General features: G+C 40.6%; 1 protein-coding gene across 1 annotated transcript in view; it reads right to left on the bottom strand.

The window, feature by feature from the left end:
* Positions 1–27,514, bottom strand: part of SEMA3A (semaphorin 3A) — a 170,467-nt gene that overhangs the window by 37,235 nt on the left and 105,718 nt on the right. The window lies entirely within an intron of this gene.

The following is a 27,514-nucleotide window of genomic DNA, read 5'->3' as shown; positions in this document are numbered from 1 at the left end:
ATACATCAACCAGCGAAAATACATATCATGTGGATGTACTGATGGATTGCATAAAAATACTATAAAGAAGTGTCCTGGGGTGACAGGACATTTTCATGCTTTGTATCCCAATCGTGTATTCCTGTTCCCGTGCTCTCAGTTTGTTTTGTCTATAGCCGTGTCCCTCCCCCGGCTGCTTGCTATGGCTTGCTGCTGCTAGCTTTAGGCCTGCTTCGCTTGCTCTGCTCGCTTGCTTTTTTTTGTTTTTTCTTTGCTTGCCTTATTTTGCCATTTTTCTATTTTTGTTTTTCCCTTCCTTCCTCCCCTTCCCTGAAGACATCGGACCTGCTTCGGACCTTGATTCGGAAACGTCAAGGAACTCCTCCGGAGTCTGCACTACAGAGAAGCTCAGCACCCTCCTCAGCACTGAGACTGCCCAAGCCGTTCGGTCTCTCTCGGACTGGTGAAAACGTTTGTTGTCATCTCGGGCTGTTTTTTCTTGTGTTGGGGAGTGTTTTTTTTGCTCTTGCTTAATAAACAAGTTTTTTCCACTTATCCTCCGAGGAAATTCCTCCCGAACCCGGCAGTGGGGAGGGGGGAGGAGTTGTGGGGGTTTGTTTCCTTTAAGGGGCTCCTTCGGAGATTTTCCCCTAATTTGTCCTAAACCAGGACAATATATTCCTTGGTGGCCCGTACGGGGAAATCGACCAGACAAAGTGGAAAAAACTTCATTCTAAATAATATTTTGGTCTCAATTGTTTCGTGGGTACATTGGTATGTCTGTTTTTGAAGTTATAATGTCATTTGGATTGAAAGCCTGCCTCTATTTCTGGTCATTAGGGTTTTTTGAAGTTTTAATACCTTTGTGGTCCCTAGGTTTATTTTCTTATCCAGAAATAGCTCCGGTATTGTCCCTAATGCGTAGCTTTTGTAGCAGAGGGGCACTAACCAGAATATTTATCGGGTTGGGCTTGGTTGTGATGATTTGCAAGAGGTTTATAAAAATGTTGTTATCGGTTCCAGGAATGTATGGTTCGTGGTTGTGGCTGTGTACTCAGTTTGTTAGGGGAGAAGCAGGGGAGGAGGCTTTTCAGCCTTTGCTTTCCTTCTTCTCCTCTGAATTATTTACATCTCTATTAGAAAATGTTTGGTTCTCCCTGACTGCCAAGGACACCATCTTTCTGGCATTTAATTTAGTAAGCTTTCTTTATACTGTCTGCAGTTTATATAAGATGAAGGCTGAAATTTCTAGAGGGGCTGGTGAGACTCCTGATTTAGGAGTAAAACCAAGGGTGAGGAGTCCTGAGTGGTGTGGGAAATGGGAGGATATGGGCCAAATTTTAAAGGAGTTTTCTGATCCTATAGTCTGGGACTTTCCATCTGAACAAATTCAGAATCCAGCTGAGGTGGTAAAGTACCTGAAAGAGAGGTGCCATGGTAACACTAAGGAGGAAAAGATCATTGCAGTGAGCTGGGCCCTGGCACATGCTTATCGCACCCTGCTAGACACTGTAGGGCAGCAGACAGAGGAAAGGGAACAGGGAGATAAGTTAGTTACTATCCCAGTCACTCAGGCTGCAGCCAACATCCCAGGCTCCAGGCCAGTAGTTAAACCAGAGAGTAAGCCTCAACCAATGGCTGTTGCTGCTAATACAAGAGGTGGAAAGTGCAAAAGCAAGACTGACCGAAGGGTGGAGGATGATGATGATGATCCAAGAGAAGGACCATCACCAAAATCAGAAACCACACCAAATGGCACAGATTCCGGAGCCAATATTGATTCCTTCTCCCTGAAGGACCTTCGAGGCCTAAGGAAGGATTATAGGCGACAGCCCGATGAATCTATAATTAGTTGGCTAGTCCGCCTTTGGGATGCAGCAGGGGAGGCTACCATTCTGGATGGCACTGAAGCGAGGCATTTGGGATCCCTGTCACACGATCCTGTGATCGACCAAGGCATGATGAGAGGGGCTAGCCCTCACAGCCTCTGGGAACGGGTCCTGGACAGCGTAGCACAAAGATACCTATGTGCAGATGACCTCTATATTCAGCAGACACGGTGGAAGACCATAGAACAGGGGATCCAACGCCTGAGGGAGATGGCAGTGGTAGAGGTCATTTTTTCAGATGACATAACAACTAGGAATCCAGACTTCGTACCGTGTACACCTGTAATGTGGAGGAAACTTGTGCGACTTGGGCCACCTGAATACGCTTCTGCTCTAGCAATAATGAAGCGGGATGAGGTATATGAGACTGTACTCGATATGGCGAAGAAGCTTCGAGCATATGCGGATGCTGTACATGGCCCGACTCATGCCAGAATTGCAGCTGTGGAAACACGACTGCAGAAATTAGAAGACAAAATAGAGGAAAGTCGTAAGAAACTCAGGGAAGAGATTAAGGAGGACCTCCTCCAAATCTCAGCTGTACAAATTAGACGCCCTGCTATCCAACGCAAACGTTCCATTGTTGGGGAGAGAAGGTACACCCCACGAGCTGAGTTGTGGTTCTTCTTACGTGAGTCTGGAGAAAACATGAGGAGATGGGATGGGAAGTCTACTGCTGCTCTGGCACAACGGGTGCGTGAATTGAAGGAAGGTAAGAAAAGGGAAGCAGCTCCAGTTGCCCGTAGTCGAATTGTCAGGCATAATGATGACGATGATTTGTCGGATCCCCTGGAAGGAACCTCCAAGACATATGTCTCTGGAAAGAAGGATAACCAGGCTTAGAGGGGCCCTGCCTCTAGCCAGGTAGAGGTTAGGGAAAATCGAATCTTTTGGACAGTGTGGGTTCTATGGCCTGGCACATCAGAGCCACAGAAATACAGAGCTTTGGTTGATACTGGTTCGCAGTGTACCTTAATGCCTTCAGGACATGTGGGAACAGAACGTATTTCCATTGCCGGGGTGACGGGGGGATCACAAGAATTGACTCTGATGGAAGCTGAAGTAAGCCTGACCGGGAAGGAGTGGCACAAACATCCAATTGTGACTGGCCCCGAGGCTCCGTGTATTCTGGGCATAGACTATCTCAGGAGTGGCTACTACAAAGACCCTAAGGGACTCAGGTGGGCTTTTGGAATAGCTGCTGTGGAGGCAGAGGGCATTAAGAAATTGAACACCTTGCCTGGATTGTCAGAGAACTCATCTGCAGTAGGACTCCTGAAGGTAGAAGAGCAACAAGTACCTGTTGCCACCTCGACAGTGCATCGCCGGCAGTATCGAACAAATCGAGATGCTGTGATCCCCATTCACAAGATGATTCGAGAGTTAGAGAGCCAAGGGGTGGTTAGTAAAACCCACTCACCTTTCAACAGTCCCATTTGGCCTGTACGTAAATCTGAAGGAGAATGGAGATTGACCGTGGATTACCGTGCATTGAATGAAGTGACACCACCACTGAGCGCTGCTGTGCCGGACATGCTGGAACTCCAGTACGAGCTGGAGTCCAAGGCAGCAAAGTGGTACGCCACAATCGATATTGCCAATGCATTTTTCTCCATCCCCCTGGCTACAGAATGCAGGCCTCAGTTTGCTTTCACCTGGAGGGGCGTGCAGTACACCTGGAACCGACTGCCCCAGGGGTGGAAGCACAGTCCCACCATCTGTCATGGACTGATCCAGACTACACTAGAAAAGGGTGAGGCTCCAGAACATTTGCAGTACATTGATGATATCATTGTGTGGGGAAACACAGCAGCAGAAGTGTTCGAGAAAGGAGAGAAAATCATCCAAATTCTCCTGGAAGCCGGCTTTGCCATTAAGAAAAGTAAAGTTAAGGGACCAGCTCGGGAGATCCAGTTCCTGGGGGTGAAGTGGCAAGATGGGCGGCGCCAGATTCCTACCGATGTCATCAACAAAATCACAGCTATGTCCCCACCAACCAATAAGAAGGAAACACAAGCTTTCTTAGGTGCTATAGGTTTCTGGAGGATGCATATTCCTGAGTATAGTCAGATTGTGAGCCCTCTTTACTCGATTACTCGTAAGAAGAACGACTTCCATTGGGGCCCTGAGCAGCAACAAGCTTTTGCCCAGATCAAGCAGGAAATTGCCCATGCAGTAGCCCTTGGCCCAGTCAGGACGGGACCAGATGTGAAGAACATGCTCTATTCTGCAGCCGGGAACCATGGCCTGTCCTGGAGCCTTTGGCAGAAGGTGCCTGAGGAGACCCGAGGCCGACCACTGGGATTCTGGAGTCGGAGCTACAGAGGGTCTGAAAGTAACTACACCCCAACGGAGAAGGAAATCTTGGCTGCTTATGAAGGAGTCCAAGCTGCTTCAGAGGTGATTGGTACTGAAGTACAACTCTTCCTGGCACCTCGACTACCCGTGCTGGGGTGGATGTTTAGAGGAAAGGTTCCCTCCACCCACCATGCCACCAGTGCTACATGGAGCAAGTGGATTGCCCTCATCACACAGCGTGCCCAAATTGGGAAACTAAATCGTCCTGGGATTTTGGAGGTAATTACAAATTGGCCTGAGGGTGAAAACTTCAGGCTCACTGGTGAAGAGGGAGAAGAGCAAGTGACCCGTGCCGAAGAAGCTCCACCATATAACCAACTGCCGGCAGAAGACATACATTACGCTCTTTTTACTGATGGTTCCTGTCGCCTCGTAGGAATGAACCGGAAGTGGAAAGCAGCCGTATGGAGCCCCACACGACAGGTTGCACAAGCTATCGAAGGAGAAGGTGGATCGAGTCAACTTGCGGAACTCAAAGCTGTTCAATTGGCCCTGAACATTGCTGAAGCAGAGAAGTGGCCAAAACTTTACCTTTATACTGATTCCTGGATGGTAGCCAATGCTCTGTGGGGATGGCTGAAGAGATGGAAGGAGGCGAACTGGCAGCGCAGAGGAAAACCAATTTGGGCTGCTGAAGAATGGAAAGACATCGCTACCCGGCTAGAGAAACTACCTGTGAAGGTTCGCCATGTAGATGCCCATGTCCCCAGAAGCAGGGCTAATGAGGAGCAGCAAAACAATCAGCAGGTAGATCAGGCCGCAAAGATAGGGGAGTTGAAGATAGATCTTGACTGGGAGCACAAAGGAGAGCTGTTCCTAGCACGATGGGCCCATGATGCCTCAGGCCACCAGGGTAGAGATGCCACCTATAAGTGGGCACGAGACCGAGGGGTGGATCTAACCATGGACAGCATTTCTCAGGTTATCCATGACTGTGAGACGTGTGCCGCCATTAAGCAGGCTAAGCGGGTGAAGCCCCTCTGGTATGGGGGGCGGTGGTCCAAGTACAAGTATGGGGAGGCTTGGCAAATTGATTACATCACACTGCCTCAAACCCGCCAAGGCAAGCGCCACGTACTAACCATGGTAGAAGCCACTACGGGATGGTTGGAAACCTACCCCGTGTCTCATGCTACAGCCCGCAACACCATTCTGGGCCTTGAAAAGCAGGTCCTTTGGAGGCATGGTACTCCTGAAAGGATTGAGTCAGACAATGGGACTCATTTTAAAAATAATCTTATTAACACCTGGGCTAGGGAACATGGCATTGAGTGGGTGTACCACATCCCCTATCATGCACCAGCTGCAGGTAAAGTGGAGAGATACAATGGATTGTTAAAAACCACTTTGAAAGCATTGGGTGGGGGGTCTTTCAAGAACTGGGAGCAGTATTTAGCAAGGGCCACCTGGTTAGTTAACACTCGGGGTTCCACCAACCGAGCAGGTCCTGCCCAGTCTGAGCCCCTTAATATAGTCGATGGAGATAAAGTCCCAGTGGCCCATATCAGAGGTTTGTTGGGGAAGACGGTATGGATTAATCCTGCTTTGAGTACAGGCAAACCCATTCGTGGGATTGTCTTTGCCCAAGGACCAGGTTATACCTGGTGGATAATGCAGAAAGATGGGACAACCCGTTGTGTACCTCAGGGAGATCTGATTGTGGGATGATATCATTGTTTGCTGAACGTTACCACCATTGTCTGTACGTTACATCATACAGACATGAGACAGAAGGAAACGTGAAAGTGTCAAAGGTCTGAGCAAGTAAGATGGAAGGAAATGTGTTAAGTGTGGAAGGTTTGAGCACGTGAGATGAAAGGTTTTACATTGTGTTCATTAACATGTTCACGATATGGGATAAGGGGTGGAATGTCCTGGGGTGACAGGACATTTTCATGCTTTGTATCCCAATCGTGTATTCCTGTTCCCGTGCTCTCAGTTTGTTTTGTCTATAGCCGTGTCCCTCCCCCGGCTGCTTGCTATGGCTTGCTGCTGCTAGCTTTAGGCCTGCTTCGCTTGCTCTGCTCGCTTGCTTTTTTTTGTTTTTTCTTTGCTTGCCTTATTTTGCCATTTTTCTATTTTTGTTTTTCCCTTCCTTCCTCCCCTTCCCTGAAGACATCGGACCTGCTTCGGACCTTGATTCGGGAACGTCAAGGAACTCCTCCGGAGTCTGCACTACAGAGAAGCTCAGCACCCTCCTCAGCACTGAGACTGCCCAAGCCGTTCGGTCTCTCTCGGACTGGTGAAAACGTTTGTTGTCATCTCGGGCTGTTTTTTCTTGTGTTGGGGAGTGGTTTTTTTTGCTCTTGCTTAATAAACAAGTTTTTTCCACTTATCCTCCGAGGAAATTCCTCCCGAACCCGGCAGTGGGGAGGGGGGAGGAGTTGTGGGGGTTTGTTTCCTTTAAGGGGCTCCTTCGGAGATTTTCCCCTAATTTGTCCTAAACCAGGACAAGAAGTTTTGATAGAGAGAATTTTATATAATTCACATCAATAAATTCATACCAGTGGTGCATCTGGCTCCTCTCTGTATTTTACAGAGATACTTCAGTTGGTATCTTTCACTATATTTGGAAAAAGAAGGCATATCCAACAGATACACCAATCTGTTTTATAACCATTCTACATCCTGCTGGGATAATTAACTGTAGAAGAACTATATTTAACTACTCAGAGTCCTGTTCCTATGTGAAATTGTAAGCTATTTTAGTGTCTGTATTAATATCTTTTCAGTGTATGTTGAGTGGTATATAGTCATGGAAATAATTAACTTTGCTATGTTTTGCCAGTTTGCACTAGCTGGTCTGTGCAACCCATTGCCTTATTAAGGATGGCAGTGTTTTTAAGCAACATTGACAGGTTATGCACACAGAAGTTTAGATGTTTCTATTATATGAGTATATACAGCATCATTTTGTGTGCATGTGTATTATCATGTACTCTGTGTGTATATATATGTATATATTCTCATGTACTTTTGTATGTAGGTGCATACATGTGTGTTTATATATATATATATATATATATATATATATATATATATATATATACACATATATATAAAGTACAGAAGGATGACCCTACTGGCTCAAACCAAAGTTTACTTTGATCAATACACAACCTCCAAGATTGTCCAGAAGTAATTGTTCAAGACAAGAAAGAATATGGTGATTACAAATAATACCCTCCAAGAATAAAGTCTCTTCCTTCAGTTTTCTTCAGTATAGCTGATTCCCTGAGAGTTATTGCTACTGTGTCCTTAGTTAACTCTCAATAGACTTCCAATCCGGTTATCTGTCTATTTTCTTTTGGAACCCATGCAAATTCCCAGAATTCAGCACATCCTTCTGGAATTTTTTCCTCACCTACACAATGTAATGAACTAAAATTTACATCTGATTTTGTGTTTTGAACATTAATCTTAATAACTTCATTTGGTTCCTCTAATTCCTGTATTGGAAAAATGTTAAGTGATCAAGATGTGGATGAACTGTGCTCTTTAACAAGGAGCAACTCTCTTTGTTGAGATCTCTGTTGCTGATTTTTTTTTTTCTATTGATTCCTAGCAGTTAATATGGATTTGACAGCTCCTAAAAAGTAATCTGAAATTGTCATGGAATTTACCCAGAACCTCACACTTCATTGGTGGGGCTCTGTCCACAGCCCATTCTTTTGTATGTGAAGATAGACATGTTTTCCTCATTGTTTTCCCTATGGTTTATCACTACATCATTCATCAAGAATAATTTAATTTGTCGTTTGATTGCTTAGCTACCCAGTTGCATTAAATCATTTTGTGATCCTTCACAGAATTTGTCTCACTCTGCTGAATAACTTAGGTTCATGTGAAAAAAACCACCAACCTCTCATTCAACCTCTTTTTCAGGTTATTTATGAGCGTGTTGAACAACACAGGCCACACAACAGATCTCCGTGAAACTATGTCTACCACCTATTGTCTCTTAAATTAAACATTTTTAGACATCTGAGAACATGAAAAATCTGAGATCTTAAGCTCTCCACCCCAAACCCCAGTAATGCAAGCTATTAAATGTCCTTCCTTTCTTTCTAGCATGCATTTAATAGCCTTCAAGTTACACTGACATGAGTCCCAAGATAAATAATATCTCGACTATGTTTTATGTGATATACTAGCAAGCAACTTGAATCTCAAGAAACAAAGGTTACAGCTTGAAAATATCTGCACTGCAGTCTGGGGAAGGATCCATCAGAGAAAGAGGATACCCATTAGAAGACAATGTTCTTGGCTACTGGATCTGGAGAACCTCTTTTCTGAGTATCTTGTTTTTACATCCTTTAGGTCTTAACGACAAAGGGCAAAAAAAATATTCAACCAAAATCTAAACACATTCCCAAATGGTTGAATGATTTGTTTCTAGCACAATGAGTTTTGTAAATCACAAGATATCAAGTTCTAAAATAAATCACTATATTATCAGGTGTCAAAAATCTAACTTTACATTGGCCTATGAAGATACTGTGGGGAGCTTCATTTTGAGTCAAAAATATTGCTGATATAGCACTGGTTGTATAAACTTGCCCTCGGTTAGCATATTATTATTCTTTTCTTACCCTCTCAAAATTTTGTAAGTGAACCAGAAATAGTAAGACAGATTAGTATTAAAGCAGCACTGACACAACAATGATAAAAAAATAGTTCAATAAAATGAAAATATGTATTTTAAATGATTCTGTCAGACTGATAGCAGAGAAGAGGGCTGTGAGGCAGGCAGATAAAACTAATGCCACAGCTAGAGCACATATGAGTATGCTTTGCATACACTTTTACCAGTGCTCATCTGAGATGGATTCAGATTTTCAGTGAGTGATTAATAATCCTAACTACAACCCTGCAAATGAAGTAGTCACACAATGTCATATTAGAAACACATCCTTTGTACATCATGGAACAGCTTTTCTTGAACAACACTTTTACTGAGCACACCTCAGATTGTTCTGCCATCTAGTTAAATCAATATGTTTTAGTCAATAAAAGAGTGGTTCTTCATGTTATAGGGCCCTTGCTCTTGTTACCTGGTGGTGTTTGGGCTTTTCCCCCTCCTCCATCTAACAGATTTATGTCTATGCAGTGAACCAAATAAATGAAAAGCAGGCTACATGTGTTCAGTTGCATATAGAAATAGATTAATTTCTGTTTAGAATGAATGTAATGGTTACAGAAACAACATCATGATACCATGTGTGCGGAGAGGAAGAGAAAAGTGCTTGATAATTTAATGGGTTACAAAGCTAAGAACCAGTGATCTGTAATGTGTTCTTTATTGTTTCACTAGCACAGGAGCTGTTTGACTTGCCTGAGGCTTGATGCACACTTGCATTCAACCCCAGGGCTTCAGACCATGCTCACTACTGGCTGCTGAGGGTCTTGATGAATCTATCAGCCAGATGGCCGGCAGTCACGCAACACAGCCCTCCCCATGGACTGCACAGCACTTTTTATTGCTCTTCTTTGAGGATTGGAAGGGAGATATCCACAGATGAGGGAATTAGGGACTTCTCCTTGACTCTCCTAATTGCTCACCCATGCAGCAGAAGAAAGAATGTCATCCATGAATGTATATACTCAAGTATCAAGACTGCCCTGCCTTACCCTGCAAATTTAAACAGGTTTGGTATCAAAGGGTCCCCATGGGAAGTTTAAAATAATTCAGTCAAGGTTGACCTATTTCATACATTCAACAAAACACAACCACAAAAGTAATGCTGTAATCAACTTCAAGCAAGTTTTACTGAATGGGAAGTAGGACTTTGATCCAAACCCACCAGTAACAATTGTAAAAAACAGTGCACTGCAGCTATTGGGGATAGATGGAATGACTTCAAATATCTGAGTATGAATTATGGAGTATTCTGCAACCCTAAAACTGCCTCCAATCCATGTAGCCCTCAGAAATGCTGTAACAACAGTTCAACACGTTCTTGTTTGAAAGCAGTCTCCCATTGGTTAGAAGTCCAGAAAGCTTGTTTTGGGAAAATGGATTTAAGAAATAATTTGACAGCAAATATTTTGCAATGATTCATTGCTTTTAAAAAACACAGGCAGACAATGTGGAAGACTGCTTTAAAAAACAGCATACATCAAACAAACATTTCTGAAACGTGTTTTAGCATGATCAAAGGAGAAACAAAGCCCCAGCATAAACATGATCAAAATAAAATTACAGCTAAAAACACTTCTCTGATCTTGCAGCCAAAGTGAACAAGCAAAAAATAAAAACTTAGATTTTTATTTAAAACAATCAGCCTTTAAGAAGCAAATTATTAAAGCCCACACCTTTTTCAATCTCCTTTTTCCAGTTGTCTGTGGTGCTACTTCTCAGATCCCACATGACACCTTTGTACACCGCTTTGTGTGCCCTCCTGCAATTACCAGCTCTGCAGACATTTCACTGGCAGCAGCCCATTAAACTGTCCTTCTGAGAAATCTGCCTCTTTATGGAAACGACACCTTGGTCCAGCTGCCTTTCTGATTTATTTGCCATTGTTTGCTTATTTAAGTAATGGAAACATGTTTTGCCTGTCTCAGCATTTCAGGTTGAGGAAAAGTGAAGGTAAATCGATCTGCACTGGTCCTTTAACAAATGTTACTCTTTAGCAACAATAATCACACAAATACACACACACCCCCAAGAGCAGGAAACAATAAAAGTCAGAAATTGGCTTTCTAAGTGAATTGTATTAGCATTTTAATGAAGATCTATAAACTTGAAGGCACAGAAATTACCTTTAGCTGTCAAGATTGAGTAAGCTGAAGGAACAGAAGCTGGGGTCATCTCTTCATCACTTGACAAGAACCAAAGGGCAGTTCTCTTAGGAAATGCTTTGTAAAGAGTTTGAACTGGATGCCCCTATTATAGTATATTTATGGTCAAAATTACTAATTTATCAGTTCACAGCAAGAAAATTCTAGGAAACTAGGGAAATTTTACGCTCAGTAAAACTGCAATTGCTGTAATTTAATGAAAAGTACTGGAGGGTGACTGGGACCCTGAAGAGAGGAAAGCTAGAGAAAATGAAATTAAAATTTTAAGAACAACAAAAATAGACAGCTACTCAAGGCTTCATAACCATGTACAGCTCCTGTCCGCTGAGACCCAGCACAGAGAGCCAAACACTGTCCTCACAAAATCTGGCCTTGTTCTCACTGTGAGCCCTACTACCCACAGAGAGGAGACTTGCAGCTCCAGTCACAAATGTGCAGAACAGAGCTTCTGCCTCAGCAAGGTCACCAGAGGACAAAGCTGTTAATATGTGGTGTTGAGAGGGCTAGGATGGTTTGTGGTTTTACACACTCGAATGTAGTTTACAAAACACCAAAGCTTTTAGTGGTGTTCTTTCAAAGTCTCTTCATGTAAATTCCTCAACTTTCACATTTCTCTTGCTGCTGTTGACTCAGGCAAATGCAGCAGAGCTCCCATGGATTCACTGCTTCTAGTGAAGCTCCTCAATAACATGGATGGCATCAGACCACCCCCTCAAAGTGGGAATGATGTTTGCACAAGGGATAACTTGTGGCTATTATGGAGCTAATATGAGGGTTTTGTGGTAACTTATGGTCAGATGCTAACAAAGAAAGGGCACACCACAGAGTAGAGATGTCATTTTAAGATGCTGTTTACAAAGTCAGGAGGATATGTGACATGCAGGCCATGCATGATCAAGCTGTCAGCAGCTATTACAAGGTAAGAGGCCCTATGGTCCCTCTCTGAATTTGCAATGGAAATTCCTATCAGAAAGAGTTTTAAAGACTGATGATAACCATCAAATGGCTTATCTTTGAGTTAAGATGATTTTAGAGTAGTGCATTAGTTATGTCAGCTAGTTTCTTCTTCTTGGAAGGGATAACCTATTTTTTATCATTTTTTCAAAGATTAGTAAACACAATTTTTGTGAGACAGATAATAAAACACGCTAATAAGTGTAAAGTTAAACTATTGTTTCTTTTAATTTCAATAGTGTACTTTTAAAAAAATAATTTTACTCCAAACTCTTTTTATAATTAAAAAAAAAACCAAAACAAAAACAACCTCAAACCAACAAACCTTTCTTCTGCAGAATCCAGCTGCTATGCTTCAGTGGTGACTTGTGTGACATGAAGAGATTACAGACTTTCAAGGATGAAAGGTATTAAAAGTAGCAACAACATATCACTCTTCTGTCATTTCAATACATGGGTGCAGCAGCAATGTAACACACAAAAGACGTGCATTAAAAAAGACACACCATATTTTTACACATGTAAATTTTTCTGCAATGGTACACTTACACATATAGCAACTGGAGTCTAGCCCTTGTGGCATTTACAGCGGCTTGACCATAAGTGTCCTCCATGCACCATTCTCATTGTGAGAGATGATAAAACTGAATTTAAATGATGGAGTTTTTTAAGGAATTACTGATCTGTATTTGAGGCAAAAGCAAAAAAGGGCAAAGTGCTGTAACGTCCTAAAGCATTCAGGCTCCATGCTGGGGGCAGCTAGCAGAAGTGAATACTTGGCAAGGCCAGGCTGGGTTACTGAGCCATGGGTGCCCTCCTGGGGGCTGGCAGTGATGCAGGGTAAGAGGAGCACAACCTCAGTTTGGGGTGCTCAGCACCTCTAGAGTATCATAAATGAGTCCATGAGTACCTGCCAAGACAATGCCACCACCCCAACATCCCTCATCTCCTCTGCCTTCGAGGCACAATTCAGCATCAAAATATCTTGGGAATGACATTTTAGCTCCCACAGGAAACAGAAGGGAGAAAATGTTGATCTCTGATGCAATTATCAGTTTCTGAAGTCTTTGTTCTAAAGAGACAACAATAGTTTTGATTCCTTGTTAAAGACTAATTATATGGTGAAGAAAAGTGAATGCAAAAGTTCAGTAAAATTATAGCTTAATGCTCAACATAAATTAGATTTCTCACAAAACAATGCTTACGATCTATCCACCCTATTTAATTTAGAAGAGGTGATTATTATCTCCTTAGAGAACAACAAGCAAAATTAACACCTCTTTTCTATTACTGACAGTGTTTTAAGGTTGTTGTATATCTATCAACACAATTAATTTTAAACTTATTTACTTGTCCCTCAGAGAGAGTAATTGGGCAACTGAGAAAACTAGCGTCCATCACAGAACAGAAAGTGAGGCTTGCAGCACACTGTCTCCATTTAGGAATACTTTAATCTCAATTTTCTGTACTTCTTAAAGGTAATGAGAGTTCCAGCTAAGAGCCTGTTTCTTCCTCTCTCAGTCATTTATCTGAAGTTTTTGACATTGATGTTTGGAAATAAAAACACTAGAAAGCCTGTGCCTTAACTGTGTAACCTACATCTTTAGAGCTCTGGATGACTGACAAGAACTAAATACCAGAGTCTTTATGCTAAGACGTGATGTATTAGGGGAGGAAGTGGAGCGTGGAGGCACTGAAGACAAAAGATGTTTCTGATTTGGGGTGTTACAGACTTTTGGCATATAAAGCCATGCTACAGGCCTGCCTTTTGTAAGCTCTGAAGATTCACAGGTGGAGCACAAGTCCCTGGAGATGCTGAAGCAGTTTATGGCAGTTGATGCTAGAAGTCAGAAACCAAAACCTGTTCCTCCTCATTAATGTGATTTTCTCAGGCCTTTCAGAATGCTGAGAGATTTGTGTTTATGTCTTGGTGGAATAGTCTTCCTCTTTGCCACCTGGAAATTAAGGGTACAAGAAGGTGTCCTGAATGTTGAGGGAATATGCTGTAGCCAAGCTCCTGACACAGCACTTTGCAGGAGGCAAATATGTGGCTGAGTGTGAGGAGTAGCTGGGGATTAACATGGCAAACATATTCCAGTGTAGGGAAAATGGGACAGCCCTCAGCAGTACGACTGGCAAAAGCTGAACAGCACTGGCTTGACAAGCATATCTTCAGCCTCTGTCTCCTGAAAGGTAATATTTCTCTGTCAGCTCCATGGAGTGCACAACCCTGTCTCCAGAACAATTTGCCCACAGAAATATTACTTTTTTCTGCCTAAAAAAGTGAAAAAGTATGTCCTTTGCGTCAAAAATTATCTATTTTGAAAACAGGAAGAAAAACTCCAAATTTTGTACTGCCAGGTTCAATTTGAAGTGTGTGGAAAGGATTGTGTAGCTGTAAAAAAAATCTCCTCCCTGATGTCACATCAAAAACTGGACAGGCCTCTACCATAGTCTCAACTCTCAGTGAGGGATGTTCATTCTCCAGTAGAGAACTCTCCTGCAGCAATTTCCTAACCTTTCTGATCTCCTGTAATTTAATTTCTTTGTTAAATCCTTTAGATTTGGCTAAAGAACTGAGGTAATTTTGTCAAACTACAAGAAACATTTTGTTGGTATAATGAACTTTTACAGCTAGTGTAAAGCAACTTGACACAAAATCCATTGAAATAGGATTAATGAGGGATGGCAGCAATGACTGAGGAAAGGGCTGGATGAATGACTGGTTTTAGCTCATGTGTCAGTATAGCACAGCAACACAAAATGCAATAAGGCATCTGTAAGAGGAAGCAAAACCCCTCAGCACAACCTAAGGTATTCAGTGTGATAGCATCAGTTATTACAACCTCTTTCAGTAGTCATATGAGCATTATGTGTTTCCAACTTAATCTAGCTTCAGTCAACATAAGGCATTAACAGGGTTTTACACAACTGAAATAATGTACTCATTCATTGTTAATGTGAAACTTAGTTCTGTTAATTAAAAAAAAATTAAAATGGTATTTGATAGCACAGGTGAGATGAAAACTGTGAAGTTGCTTCAGATAGGAAAGTTTTGCAACAGTACCTGCACTGTCAGGAAGTTTTTCCTCTCAAACATAATTTTATTGGCTTATACTTTAATTCTTTACAAGCAAACTCTTTTCTTATTTTCACTGTTTTAATTTTAATTATTATTAACTGACATCGCTTAAAAATATTTGATGCAATTTCTGTGACTTTTAAAAATGAAAATTTCATTGTCTCAGACTCAAAATTTTTGTGTTTTTTAAAAGCAGTGAGGGGGGACTGTGCTTGTGATACATAAATCACAGCAAGATGAACTGGCAGAAAGTTTAACAAAAGTATTTAAAAAGTATTAAAAGAAAGAAATGCAATAAAAAATAGAGACCTTGTAATAAACCTGAAACTGGAATTTTTTTAAAAAGAATGCTTTCCACCAATAGATCTGGCACAAAATATTAAAGCTGACAGTATGTCGAACATGGAACAGAACTGAGTATTGATAATGACAACCCATTTACACAATTTGTGAAAAAGCTGATGATCCACAAGTCCACATAAAATACTACATAGGGAGGTTTTGTACCTTCCTCTCCCATGGAGCTTTTTTCTGTCCTTACTGGAGGTTGCTTTAGAGAAACAGAACAGGACACAGAGACTGAAGGAATGGGTAACTGAAGAGAGCTGTGCCCCATGACTACCAAATTTTACTGTGTGACAGATGTTATTATAGAGCTCAGGAAATATGAATAGTCTCTCTGACATCAGCAGAACATTTCTGACTTACAAGAATATTGAATTTTGCCCTAACAGCAGTAAAAAAAATCAATAAACACCAATCCTCAGATATGTGGCAATATTAACAGATACAATGTAGTATCACTGAATGCTTGCAACTATTTCATAAAACCTCTGCAGTGAATGGGAAAAATATGTAATCCAATCTCCAAAGTAACTTTCTTCTGCTTTTTTCAGAATGATCATCTGTACAAAAGCTGTCTCTAAAAGGTTATCTTGTTTCCGCTTATACCAAATTCTCTAACAAAATCTTCCCACAAATCTTGCTGTACTTATCTGAACAGAAATCTTTAAAACCTACCAAAAGGAAATTAAATTTATATACATAAAGATATGTTAAAATACTCTTTTCCTTAATCCAGGAATCTAACAAACCACAGGCCAACTTATCACTTTAAAAGGTAAATCAGACAGGGAACTATTTTGTCTTCAATTACTGACTGTGTTTGTGGTAGCTCTAAGTGTTCTGGAACATAAGATTCTGCTGGGTGTTGTACAACAAATGGTTGTCTCAAGGATTTACAGTTTAACCCTTGCCTTTGAAAGTGGTAATTTTCCCTGGTAATACTACAAGGCAGCTCACTTTACTAGTAGAAACATTCAGCCTATAGACACCAGTGATACAGTGATCTCAGAACAGAGGGAAAAAGAGCAAAAAAAGGCTTATCAGCCTCAGTTTTGGTGGGTCACTCTCAACAGTTTTTTGGACAACACTGCTACATTTGAGACTGATATTAAGATTCTCAAAAGAAGTGTTACCTGTACACCAGCACATCATCTGTGCCATTCACTGCTTCTGACTATCAACTATTAGCTGGTGATCACCTTCATACTTTGATCTCTTAAATGTTACTGTGCACTTTACCATATATTTTTTTTAATCATATGTTATGTAAAAGCACTTAGCTAAAAAATGTTTAAAGAATCAAATTTAACAGCCACTTTTTAAAACAGATGAATTTACACAAGCCCATGGAATCCAATGCAATAGCAAGGGATGGGATACTTCTGACACCACTTTGATTACTAAAAGCTGGACATTGAAGCCTGAAATATCTGCATAGTATAGGGCATAGCATAGTATAGGGCATTCTAAAGGTCAAGGGGAAAAAGAAGTATCACTTTGGCAATGCAGCAAAATGGGAGGTTCAGGCTCTATTCTACTGTCAAAATGTAAAGGCATCAAATAAGGAACCATTTCTCAAACATTTTGTGTGTCTGTGATCTGTCCATCATATCTGATAAGTGAAATTGTGTGAATTCTTCTTTATTTTCTGTTATTTAGTCCAACATGGTGCCTTTAAAAGTGAAAAATAAGTACCCATTTGTGTCTCCCATTTGTCCTTTTCTCTTCCTGCTCCCCCTTCCTTACACTACAGTCATGAACGAGGGTCTGTGGCCTAAATGATGCTGTTGGTGGCATCAGTTTGACCCTTTTGTTTCACAGTGTTGCCTTGATGGAGCCTGAGGAGGAACATGGTGAAGTGGCTCAAGTGGGACTGGAACAGTTTCTACCCTGGAAACAGGGTAGAACTAAATGGAGAAAAAATCTAAATGTTTTTGCATCAATTAAACCCTTGCAAATAATGGAATGTAATCTGAAGGGAAATTACATGTCATATCAAATACAGAGCTTTCTAATTAGGTGTTTCCTCTGCTCCCCTTCAAAGCCTACAGAAATATTAAGATGTCCACAGTTACAGCACAAAAATGTCTTCAAGATGTAACATTTGATATATCACAGTATTTCAGAAATAATAGAACTTCTGCAAGGAATTAACAAATGTGGATTTAACCACACCAGATGTTCTATCTACATTTATTGATCTTACACAGTCTTTGTGTCATCACAAAGCCCTTTATTAGGCTCAGTCCTGCTCCAGCAAAGTCCACAGCCACAAATCTGTTAAACAGAGGAGTTGAAACAATATCCTTGATAATGGAGTTTAATATTAGCTTTGCCATTCTATGTCAGTGTAACTTTTGAATTGTATTCTTGAACTACCTGAATGTGTTATCAATGTTTTAAATACATTGATGTTTCCACTTTGTTGTAAAAATAGGCTTTTAATACTACACAGTGTTTAGCATTCTAGTACCAGCCATCAGTTTGATATCAGCCGTGACATTATTTAATTTTCAGAATCACAGAGGTTAAAGCTCACTGAACTATAAACAGTTGGAAACATGGAGTGTAATCCCAAGGCACAGCTCTGCACAAGCTGTAATTTAAATCATATTGCATGCTAAGCTGAAAAGGCAGTGCAGGTCCCAGAGGGCATGAATAAATCTGCAGTCACTGATTTGCCACACACATTTGTGTTGGGATTCTATAACTGTGCAAATGTGATGTCTTCCTTTAGAGCAGAGGACCTGTCATCTACTGAGATTTGTAATTAAATAACCTAAAGAACAAAAGCAATTACTCAGCCCTACAAATATTCAGGCTGAAATGTGTGCGATTTCAGGAACAAAGAGAAGGGGAAGTTCCGGAGACAGAGAGAAAGGGAGGCTTTGAGTCTGCGATAATTCATCTGTGTCTAGAGCTAGTAGAGGCTTTAATGCATAGAACAGGTATTCACATACCTGGCTTCCTCTGAACTAATGATTCCGTCATCACAGACTCCACTGTGAAGTGGATGTTTCTCCAGCTAAGGAGCCAATTATGCTTCCAGCTGGCTCCATGCCACCTCAGGTGCCGGCTTTGAGCAATCAGTTGTGTTAATTGCAAGCAACACTAAATGCCTTTTGGGACAAGCAATTCACGGTTCAGGAATGTTAGTGTGAAGGGGGTAGGTTCAGCCCCATTACCGAGAACAAATCACAGAGTTTGCATAGGTCGAAGGCTAAGGTTGGAATTTTATGGAATAGGGGAAAGAGGTGGGAACAGTCTAAGGGGCTATATCCTCACATCATTAACTCTGCTGGGCATCTCAGTTAATTGATGGGGTGAGGGCTATGTGGTGGGCTGTGTGGAGCCCTTCAGGTTTTCCCAAGGCCCATTCACTTGAGTCTGCCAGGCATTCTGATCCAGGCCGACAGGGCTAAGACATTGGTCCAAGAGAAGATACCTCAACTTCCCCTGAACATGAGCTCCTTCACAATAGTTGGTATTTTCTTTCTTTCTATTTGTCATAGTGGGAAAACAATAATTTTAAATATGCATAGGGATTGTTTGATGTAAAGAAAATACTACAAGGGTGATAGTGTTACAAGGGTGATAGTAACACTGAATGCCAAAAATGTATGATGAAGGGCAAGCATATATAAAAAAATAGCCCTTCATTGAAGGAATGAAGAGTAATAATGAAATTAAATGAGCACAATAATGAGATCAGAAATCAGATCTTGGCTGCATAGAGGTCATTGTCATGTATTATCAGCTACAGATCTGGCCTCTTGTATATTTTGGGGTCTATCTTTTGACTCACTACATCAATAACAAGCTTTAGCCAGTCATTTATTCCTTAGCATGGATTTCTAATATATTTGTCCACAAGCCCTCACACCAGCACTATTCAAAAGAAGAACCCTGCCCAAATGTTGGAGGTGATGAAAGGGAAGCTTGGATTTAATAATTAGAGATAAAAGGAGTAAGTGTGTGGTGGGGAGTGGGAGGAACTGGTACAAACCTGAGTATGCAGGTACTTAGAAACAGTGTGCAGACTCAGGAAGTCTCTCTAATACCCTTTAGAGGCTCAGTCTGTGGTGTCCCACATGGATATACAAAGAAAACTTCTTAAAACAAAGCCATCTTATTTCTCCCTTTAACACAGACTAAAACATTGCCAAACACTTTTGCGTCTGAAGCTGTGAATTTCATTAAATTCAATGCAACTCGCTCAGCACTCTCTATTTTTGTGTGGCTGAAACCTTTAATTCTCTCCCCACTGCCCCATGGCCAGCGTGCTCCAGTCACATCACACTTAACCTTTGCCTTGGCTTCTCAAAGAAGAATTTGTTTCACTCTATTCACGGCTTCAACAGTTTGGCAAACTGCACTCGAGCGCCGCGCTGGGCCTTTATATTGAACACACTAATCTGATTGTTTTTCCACTCTACAAACTTTGGGTCAACAATCAAGCTGCTGCCAGAAACTAATTAATTTGCAAACAGGCCCCATTTTCACAGGGGGAGAGCTTTTGAAGCCTATGTCAGCAGAGCTGGTCACACCATGGTGACATGCATTGTCATGGCATCCACTTTTCTGGGTAATTCTCCTCACTAATTTTTCACCACACACATGAACTCAAATTACCCAGTCAACAGTAAATCTCTATTGAATGCCCACCAAACTCTGAACGTGGTGGCCTGAGAAGAGGAAATTGGTATTGACAGGGTCAACACTCATTAAATTGATGGCTAGAGCAGAAGGAAAAAACCACAAAACAACACAAGAATGCAAAAAGAAAATTCGGATATATGTCATATCCCAAAAAAGGGGGCTGTAACAGACCCACTCCTCCTTTGTTTAAATCAATTAGTATTCTGCTGTGTGACTCCTACAAACAGATTTCTGCTTAACTTGTCTGAAAAACTGGTTAGTGACTTTTGTGAACAAGAAAGGAGGCACAATTTGGTAGATAAAAGTCACTGGTTTTCAAGCATCAGAGCTGTGATGAGCTCTCACAGAGATCATGGGAAAGCTACTTGAATTTGCAAGGTCTATAACACAGAGGCTTTGTCTTTGGAATCTGGCCACCTAATCTGAACTTTCCTTTTGCTTAAGCTGATTTGGATCTCTGCAAAAATGATAATTACAAAGAAACTGGTGTTGTGTAATTTAAAGTGGGTGTTTTTTATCAGTGTAAGAAGGGCACAGAGCCCTATTTCTCCAACTGACTGTACTCCTGGAGTGGGCTCATGCAGATGGATTTCTACGCAGCTCCTGCTGCTGAAAGAAGATCAGACTTGGATTTATTTTTCTAAAGGATGACTACAGAAATCAACTCACCTGCATCATCAAATGTGAATCTGAACACCTCAATGAGATCATCAGTTTTACCCGGTACAGAGGTACATTGTTTTATCCACATCCAGAATCTCCCCAGAGCTTGTTCTGGCTCTTTCATCCAATTGCCTTCCAGAGAATGTGATGGGAATGTCTGCACTCTCAGATCTCACCCCAACATGAGACTCATCAGGACTTACTGGGTTGCTATATTGTTGATATATGTTGATATGATGACCTTGCAAATCACAATTGAAATAAAACCCTTAAAAATTAGCAATTTTAAGGCACATCACCAATTGACCAATTCAGTGCATAAGAGTGAGTTCAGATCTCAAACTGTCCATCACCGGCAAGTTTCTTTGTAGAAAGACTATGCTGCAGTGATCTGGTTGGGACTGGGGTCATATCCCACACTGCTTGTTTTGAGAACTATGAACTTCTTTCCTAAAATTGTACTTTATGCAGCAGAGAAACTTCTCTGGTCTCCACTGGAAACAGTGAACAAAGAATTCTAAGCTCTACCATTATTTTTGATCTTATATGCACTATACAGAGAGTCACAGAATGAATGAATTGCAGCAAAGCATGGCTTCTAATCTATACTCCCAGCTATTACATCTTTTTTTTTTTGTGTGGATAGTAAGGCTGACCAAGTTAAAACCCATAAATGAGCCCATGGTTAACCATGTAATATACACATATCCTAAGTCAGGTTCCTGGACTAACTTGTATCCAAACTTCCTGGAGCATACTGTGGCTATAGCTTAGACTCAGACCAATATGTTTACTGATGCAAGTCTTCCTGCTCCAGGTCATATTCTCTTTAGTGTCAGGAAGCCTTCAAAATGTGCAGTCAGACCAAGAGAATGTTCTCTGCTGCTTCATCTTTCCATCTGCTTTTTCCACTCCAACCTCGAAACTTGTCCTTTGGCTACTTTTACCATCTTTTCAACCTAAACAGAACAAAATATCACCCACAGCACTGATATTCAATGAAGAAAATTACCTAATCCTAGAGGGCATAGGAGGGATAGAGAATGAGAAAGATCTCTTTCCTAAAATGATTTCAAATAATTTCATTTAGGCCACTTGATGGGAAGATTTTATAATTTCTGGTTGTCTCCATCTACCGTCTTCATGACCTTTGTCACATCCAGAGAAACTGTTAAGCACATTCTAATTGCCACCTGGTCTTTGATTTCTGAACGAAATGCTTCTCTTTGTATAAATATACAGGGAACAGATTTCAGACAGGTTTAACTGAATCAACTGGTTCAAATACGTGAGTATCTTCTGGTCAAGTGTTCAGCAGGGCCTTTGGTTTCCTGAACTGTAACCATTTCAGATTAGGGACAGGATAAATGTCAAGTAATAACAATAAGAAAGAGCCCTTTATTTTCTGATTTCAGAAATTCTATGTTTCTTCCAAGAAAAAAATAATTGGTTGTAGCAAAATATGTATATAGATAAAGCTTGTTAGATTGCAATGAGAAAAACAACTTAAAATTCATACTCAATCTCTCAAATATGGATCTACAGACTTAAGGAGAAAAAAAAAGCAAACCTTGTAAATTGAGTTTGTGTGCCATTCTGTTCACAGTATTATGCCACCGTCACCATAGTTTCTGAGCACTTCCTAGCACTGCGTTAGGTGACATTAGCATTTGTCACACATGGAATTTATCACTGTGAAATTATTTATTACTACTCTTAGCAATGAAGATAGTGGGAATGGGGGGGGGGGCGGGTGGGAGGACTTATTGAGTGAGAAATGAGATTTGCATATATGGACATGTTTTGTTCCACAAGGGTCGGAGCTGTTCATGCTTCTGTAAGCCGTGGTGGGAAAGTGTGGAACTCAGTCCACACTACAGCCTGCGTGATAGGATGTATCAGCTGTTCAAATATAGAAATGCCTGTTTTAAATGCAAGAGATCCTTTCACAGCAAAATTAACAGCAAAAGAACAACAGAAAAAAATGACAAACACAAAAAATTCCCTCACTGTTTTCACTCATAAGGTTGATTAAATATGTCCTTGTAAATTCATGGTAATGCAGACCTGGAAGAGACTTCTTAGTCTACTCACTGTAGTCTCTTGGTATGTCAGACAAGTGTGCTATATAGCAACACATAAAATGTTATCTGCGTTCCTCTTAAAACCAGCTAGGCTGCCTCACTTCTTCTATTGGACAGCTTTTTCTAATTTCATTCCCATCATAGTTTAAGACTTCTAATTTCAAGAATAAATAAATTCATATTCAGCTCACAGTTGTTGGGGTTTTTTTAATGCCCTTTGTTTAAATAGCTATTCTCTTGATGGGGATTTACAGTATTTGTAGCATCCCTCACCACCTTCCTCCAATAATATCTTAGATGTATTTTATGAAACAACCCCAGGTACCAGGATGGTTGGGTTCTGTGGCCCCTTTCCAAAGCTGATACCTGTATTTTACTGCATGCTGTATATCTGGATCAAGAATGTGTAGGAGGTAAGCTGGAAAATGGGAAGCTAGAATGGCATTTAGGAACAAGGGAGTGGCAAAGCAGAGGGGGCCATCAGTGGTTATGTATAGCTAGGAAAAGGGTTTGCTGTGGTTGACCAAAGACTAATTACAGGTTCAAGGATCAGAATATGTACACATCCAAGTCTCAGCAAGAGTAATTAATTTCTAACTTTTTTACACATTTAATGCATTTTATTATAGCGGTAAAAATCCTGTAAACTATGTGCAATCTTTTCTTTCTGTTGCCATACATTAGTCTATTGTGCAATACATATATACTGAAAATCATATGCGTGTAATGCCAGTGTTGGGACATTCAACAAAGTATCTGAAGTGGAAACAACACAAAGTGATGTCTACAGTTCTGTTGGAATGCCAGGAGAGTATCAAGTCTGTGTTTCCTGCCTTGGACCCTGGTAAATTTAAGAGGGCATTTTCTTTTTTATTAAACAGTCGCTCAGCTTCTATAACTCTCAGCTGTTTATGTAACTGTAAAGTAAAGATTACCAAGGACAATAACCTCAGGGAACTAAGCACAGTTACTTTTCCACTTTAAAAATTAAGCCATGGAAAGTATGCTAAAATAATATCACAGAGTGGTTTAAACCCATAAAAAGCAAGGAAATTCCAAGCCAAGTCTGGAAATCCAGACTGACAATCTCTCTTAACCCCAGGTCTAGTAAAGAGGGTGAGTGAGGCCAGTATTTCTGGGGAGCAAACCAGATTCATAATACTATCCTAATGCAGCTTTTGTGATTTCATTTCCTTTCAGATTTTGCTCAGCCCAATCCTGCTTTACTTTTAAAATAAATGTTTATGGTTATTCATTTTACAAAATGTTAACAATTTAAGGCCAGATCCCCTGTGCTCAAGTCAGAGAAGATGAGAGCAGCTTTGAGCTCTCTCCTTCCACTCCTCTAATCTTCAGCTTGAAAACTGCCTTGGGTGCACTGCCTTTGCTTTGCTCTGCTCAGCATTTACTCTAGTAGACTGCACTGCCAATTCTGCCTTCTTGCCTCCAGCCATGCCCTCAGCCCTTGCACAAAGGCGTGGGGCTGGTGTACAGCAAATGCTGCCTGCTGTGCAGCAGGGAACTCCCTGGCACCCGGAGAACTGGCTCCCACCTGCACAGGCCTCTACTCATCTTTTTTTTCAACTTCTGCAGCAGTTCATGGAAGCAGGATGTGATCCATGCTTCTTCAAAATAACTTTATGCCTCTGAACTATCAGAGGCAATGGCACATTTCAAGGGAATCATGTACTTGCAGATAGGCAAGACTTTGTAAGATATATATGTAACATCAAGGCCATTATTCTTTATAGTAAAGCTGTACAGATGATTTTTTTCAACATCAGAACTTTTTTTTCTGCAGGTTCAAAACAATTCTTGACCCTCACTGGGACTGTGTAAGATTGCCAAAGCTTCTTTGTGCAGAGAAAGCTCCATGCATGTACCAGAGGAGCCAGTAATGTTCGATGTGTGCATGAACATGGCTTATAACAAAGCACATGATTCAGTCTGGGGCACTGAACTGCAGCTTTTCATGTCCAAGATGACTTCCCTGAGCACCAGCTTATTTTACTGTGTTTTTGCAAATGCTTCCTTGTCACATCTGGCCAGCTCTGTATCAATAATTAAATATACACTGCTACAGTGACTGATGTATAGTTCCCTAGCTTCTAGATGAATGCCCTGACTACATGGCTATAGAATCAGTCTCCCTTGTTTTATTTGGCTTGGTGACTGTTTAATTATTTATACAAAATGAAAGCTTTAGAAGCCTGTGAGTATTTAATATCTCTAAGAGACTTAAGAAGTCTTTAAGAGCTGCTGGTCAGCACCTTCCCTTGAGCCGGGCAGAGTTCTCTTCCCCAAAACATACAATTTCTGTAGGAGGGTTAAGCATCTCCAGAATGTGACTGTGTGATGCCTGTAGGAACTCTGTGTTCCTGCTTAAATCCCAAAAACCTAATCGCTCTGTGTAATGTTATTCTACTTTTATGCCAGCTCAGGGCAAGACAATTTCTGGGAAAAGTTTGCAAGCTCTTCACGTGCAACTGTCTTCTCCTCTCCATTTTTGGTACCAATCAGCTGTGTTTTCTGCACCCTGTCAGCTCTGACCTTAGCCTCAATAGGGAAAAAAAAGCAGTTTAGCTCCTGCTCTGACTGAAGTAAACATTAGCAAGGTCTTAGAACTGGATGTGTCACCACCTAACTATTAAACTCTACAGAGATGAGAATTTGTCTCTAAGTTTGATCAGAACTGTTGTTCTGCAGCTTTCAGTACATGCCCCTTAGAATACTGTTTTTTACCTGAGGCTAAGCACACTGTAAAAAGCAACTAGGAAAGCAAACCCACCCCTACATAGAAATCCATGTATTTACTAAAAAAATCTTTAAAGGTCTGCAAACTTAAGGTTCTAAAATAGTTTGTACAGATCTTTAAGAAAGCAGTGAACATCTCAATCTTCAATGAGAGCTTGTTTCATTAAAAGCATATCCACTTTAACAACGTGCAAACACAGAGCTTCTTTTGTAATTATAATTTAAAAAGAAAAATGATAAATTAAAAACCATAATCAAAGGACCAGCATGCCTGCAGAGTTTCAAATCCAAACTGTTATCAATTTTGGATTTCCATGTTAGATGCTGAAATTAGGAAAACTGTGTGAAAAGGCTGCCAGGATCTTATCACTGGGAAATTAACAGTAAAGCCTCAGAGCCTCTAATAGGAATGTTGTACTGCAGATTTTAGGCCAATCTTTCCATATTAGGAAGGTAAATGTATTAAGTTGCGGTGGAGAGAGAGATTTCAAAAATGTACTTAAGGCTCGTTCTCTATTAAATTATGGACAGTTATGAGAATAATTTCTAAAGGTTTCAATTTGATTCTTATCTTGTTTTAAATTAAGTTTGAAACTTTCCATACAGGAATATAGTGCAAGTACTTATGAGTTGGAAATCACCTTCACCCTGGGTTACAAAAAATGCTTTCTATTTTTATGCTCATTCTGTAAAATACTTAAATTCAAGAAAGCTTGAGGTTCATCAGCTCCCCACCTTGAGCACAAAGCAGTTGTGGTTTCTGCACTGTCAGATGTAACCTTAGTGCTAATTTGGGAAAAGCAGCTCTCACATTTAGTGCTGAAAGACTGATAACTGAATCCACAACAGAATGACACAAATTCAGCAGTGAAGTACAGGGCCTGTGGATAATGGCTGTATTTTCCCACTGCATAAATCCTCCTGACTCAGCTGTCATTGTGCAAATCTACTGCACAAAAGCAGATTTTGCTTGCATGACTGAGTTTAAAATGTCATCATGGCTACCATAACTAAAGTTGATGTTGGTCATCTTTAATACATTATTACTCTACCAGGTATCAAGATAGATGGGTATGTCAATAACCCTTGTACTTTACTGTTTCCTGAAGACCAGAAATCTTGTTTACTGTCATAATAAAATAACCCAATGAATAAAATTTTTGTGTTACTGGATAAACACAGATTGTAGAACTGAATCTGTTCTCCAGACAGATAGTTGTCCTCATGAATTGCAGCAAAACTAAATTTAACAGGATATGCATCAGATTCATAAACTTGTCATATACACACTTACATGATATGTGTAACCAATATATGTTATATATAGAGTTAATCCAACTTGCAAGAGCATCTAGTGGTTTAAATTATGAGTCAGGGGCTGATGTTGTTATGGATTGTATATACAGCTAATGTGACATCCAGTTTGATACTAGAATTTCTTGACTAGCTAATAACAAACTGAGTTTTAAAACATACTCTGCTCTTACACATTAAAATTTCTGTGAACAGTTTGCACTAAATTGTAAAACCATATAAGAAAGCCTGAACCTCAGCAGAGACATAAATAATATGGCTAGGAGCAAAAAATGTCTAAGAATAAAATAATTTGTGAATTCAAAAATGGGAGTGCAGGTACAAGCAGTATGTACAGCAAAAGCAGAGCTAGTTAACTCTTAAAAAATTCAAATTTAAATTAACTCAGCAACTACAGTTAGTATTACTTAATTTAAATGTCAGCTTTTTCAGACAATGAATTCTCATTTCCAAAATGCTTGTATCCTTGTATAGCTAAAGCCAAGTGTAATTTCATTTGAGCTATTGGCAATTTGACTTCAGTAGAACTTGGACAGAGTACTCAGATGCATTCTAAAGTATATTGGTACATGAAACCAAAATCAAATTTTCTCTGAAATTATCTTTCCCTCCTCAGACATGCAAATAAA

This window comes from Anomalospiza imberbis, chromosome 5 (assembly GCF_031753505.1).
Source record: "Anomalospiza imberbis isolate Cuckoo-Finch-1a 21T00152 chromosome 5, ASM3175350v1, whole genome shotgun sequence".
Classification (NCBI taxonomy): Eukaryota; Metazoa; Chordata; class Aves; order Passeriformes; family Viduidae; genus Anomalospiza; species Anomalospiza imberbis.
The sequence above is the reverse complement of the archived record's forward strand: the minus strand, read 5'-3'. Positions and strand labels throughout refer to the sequence as shown.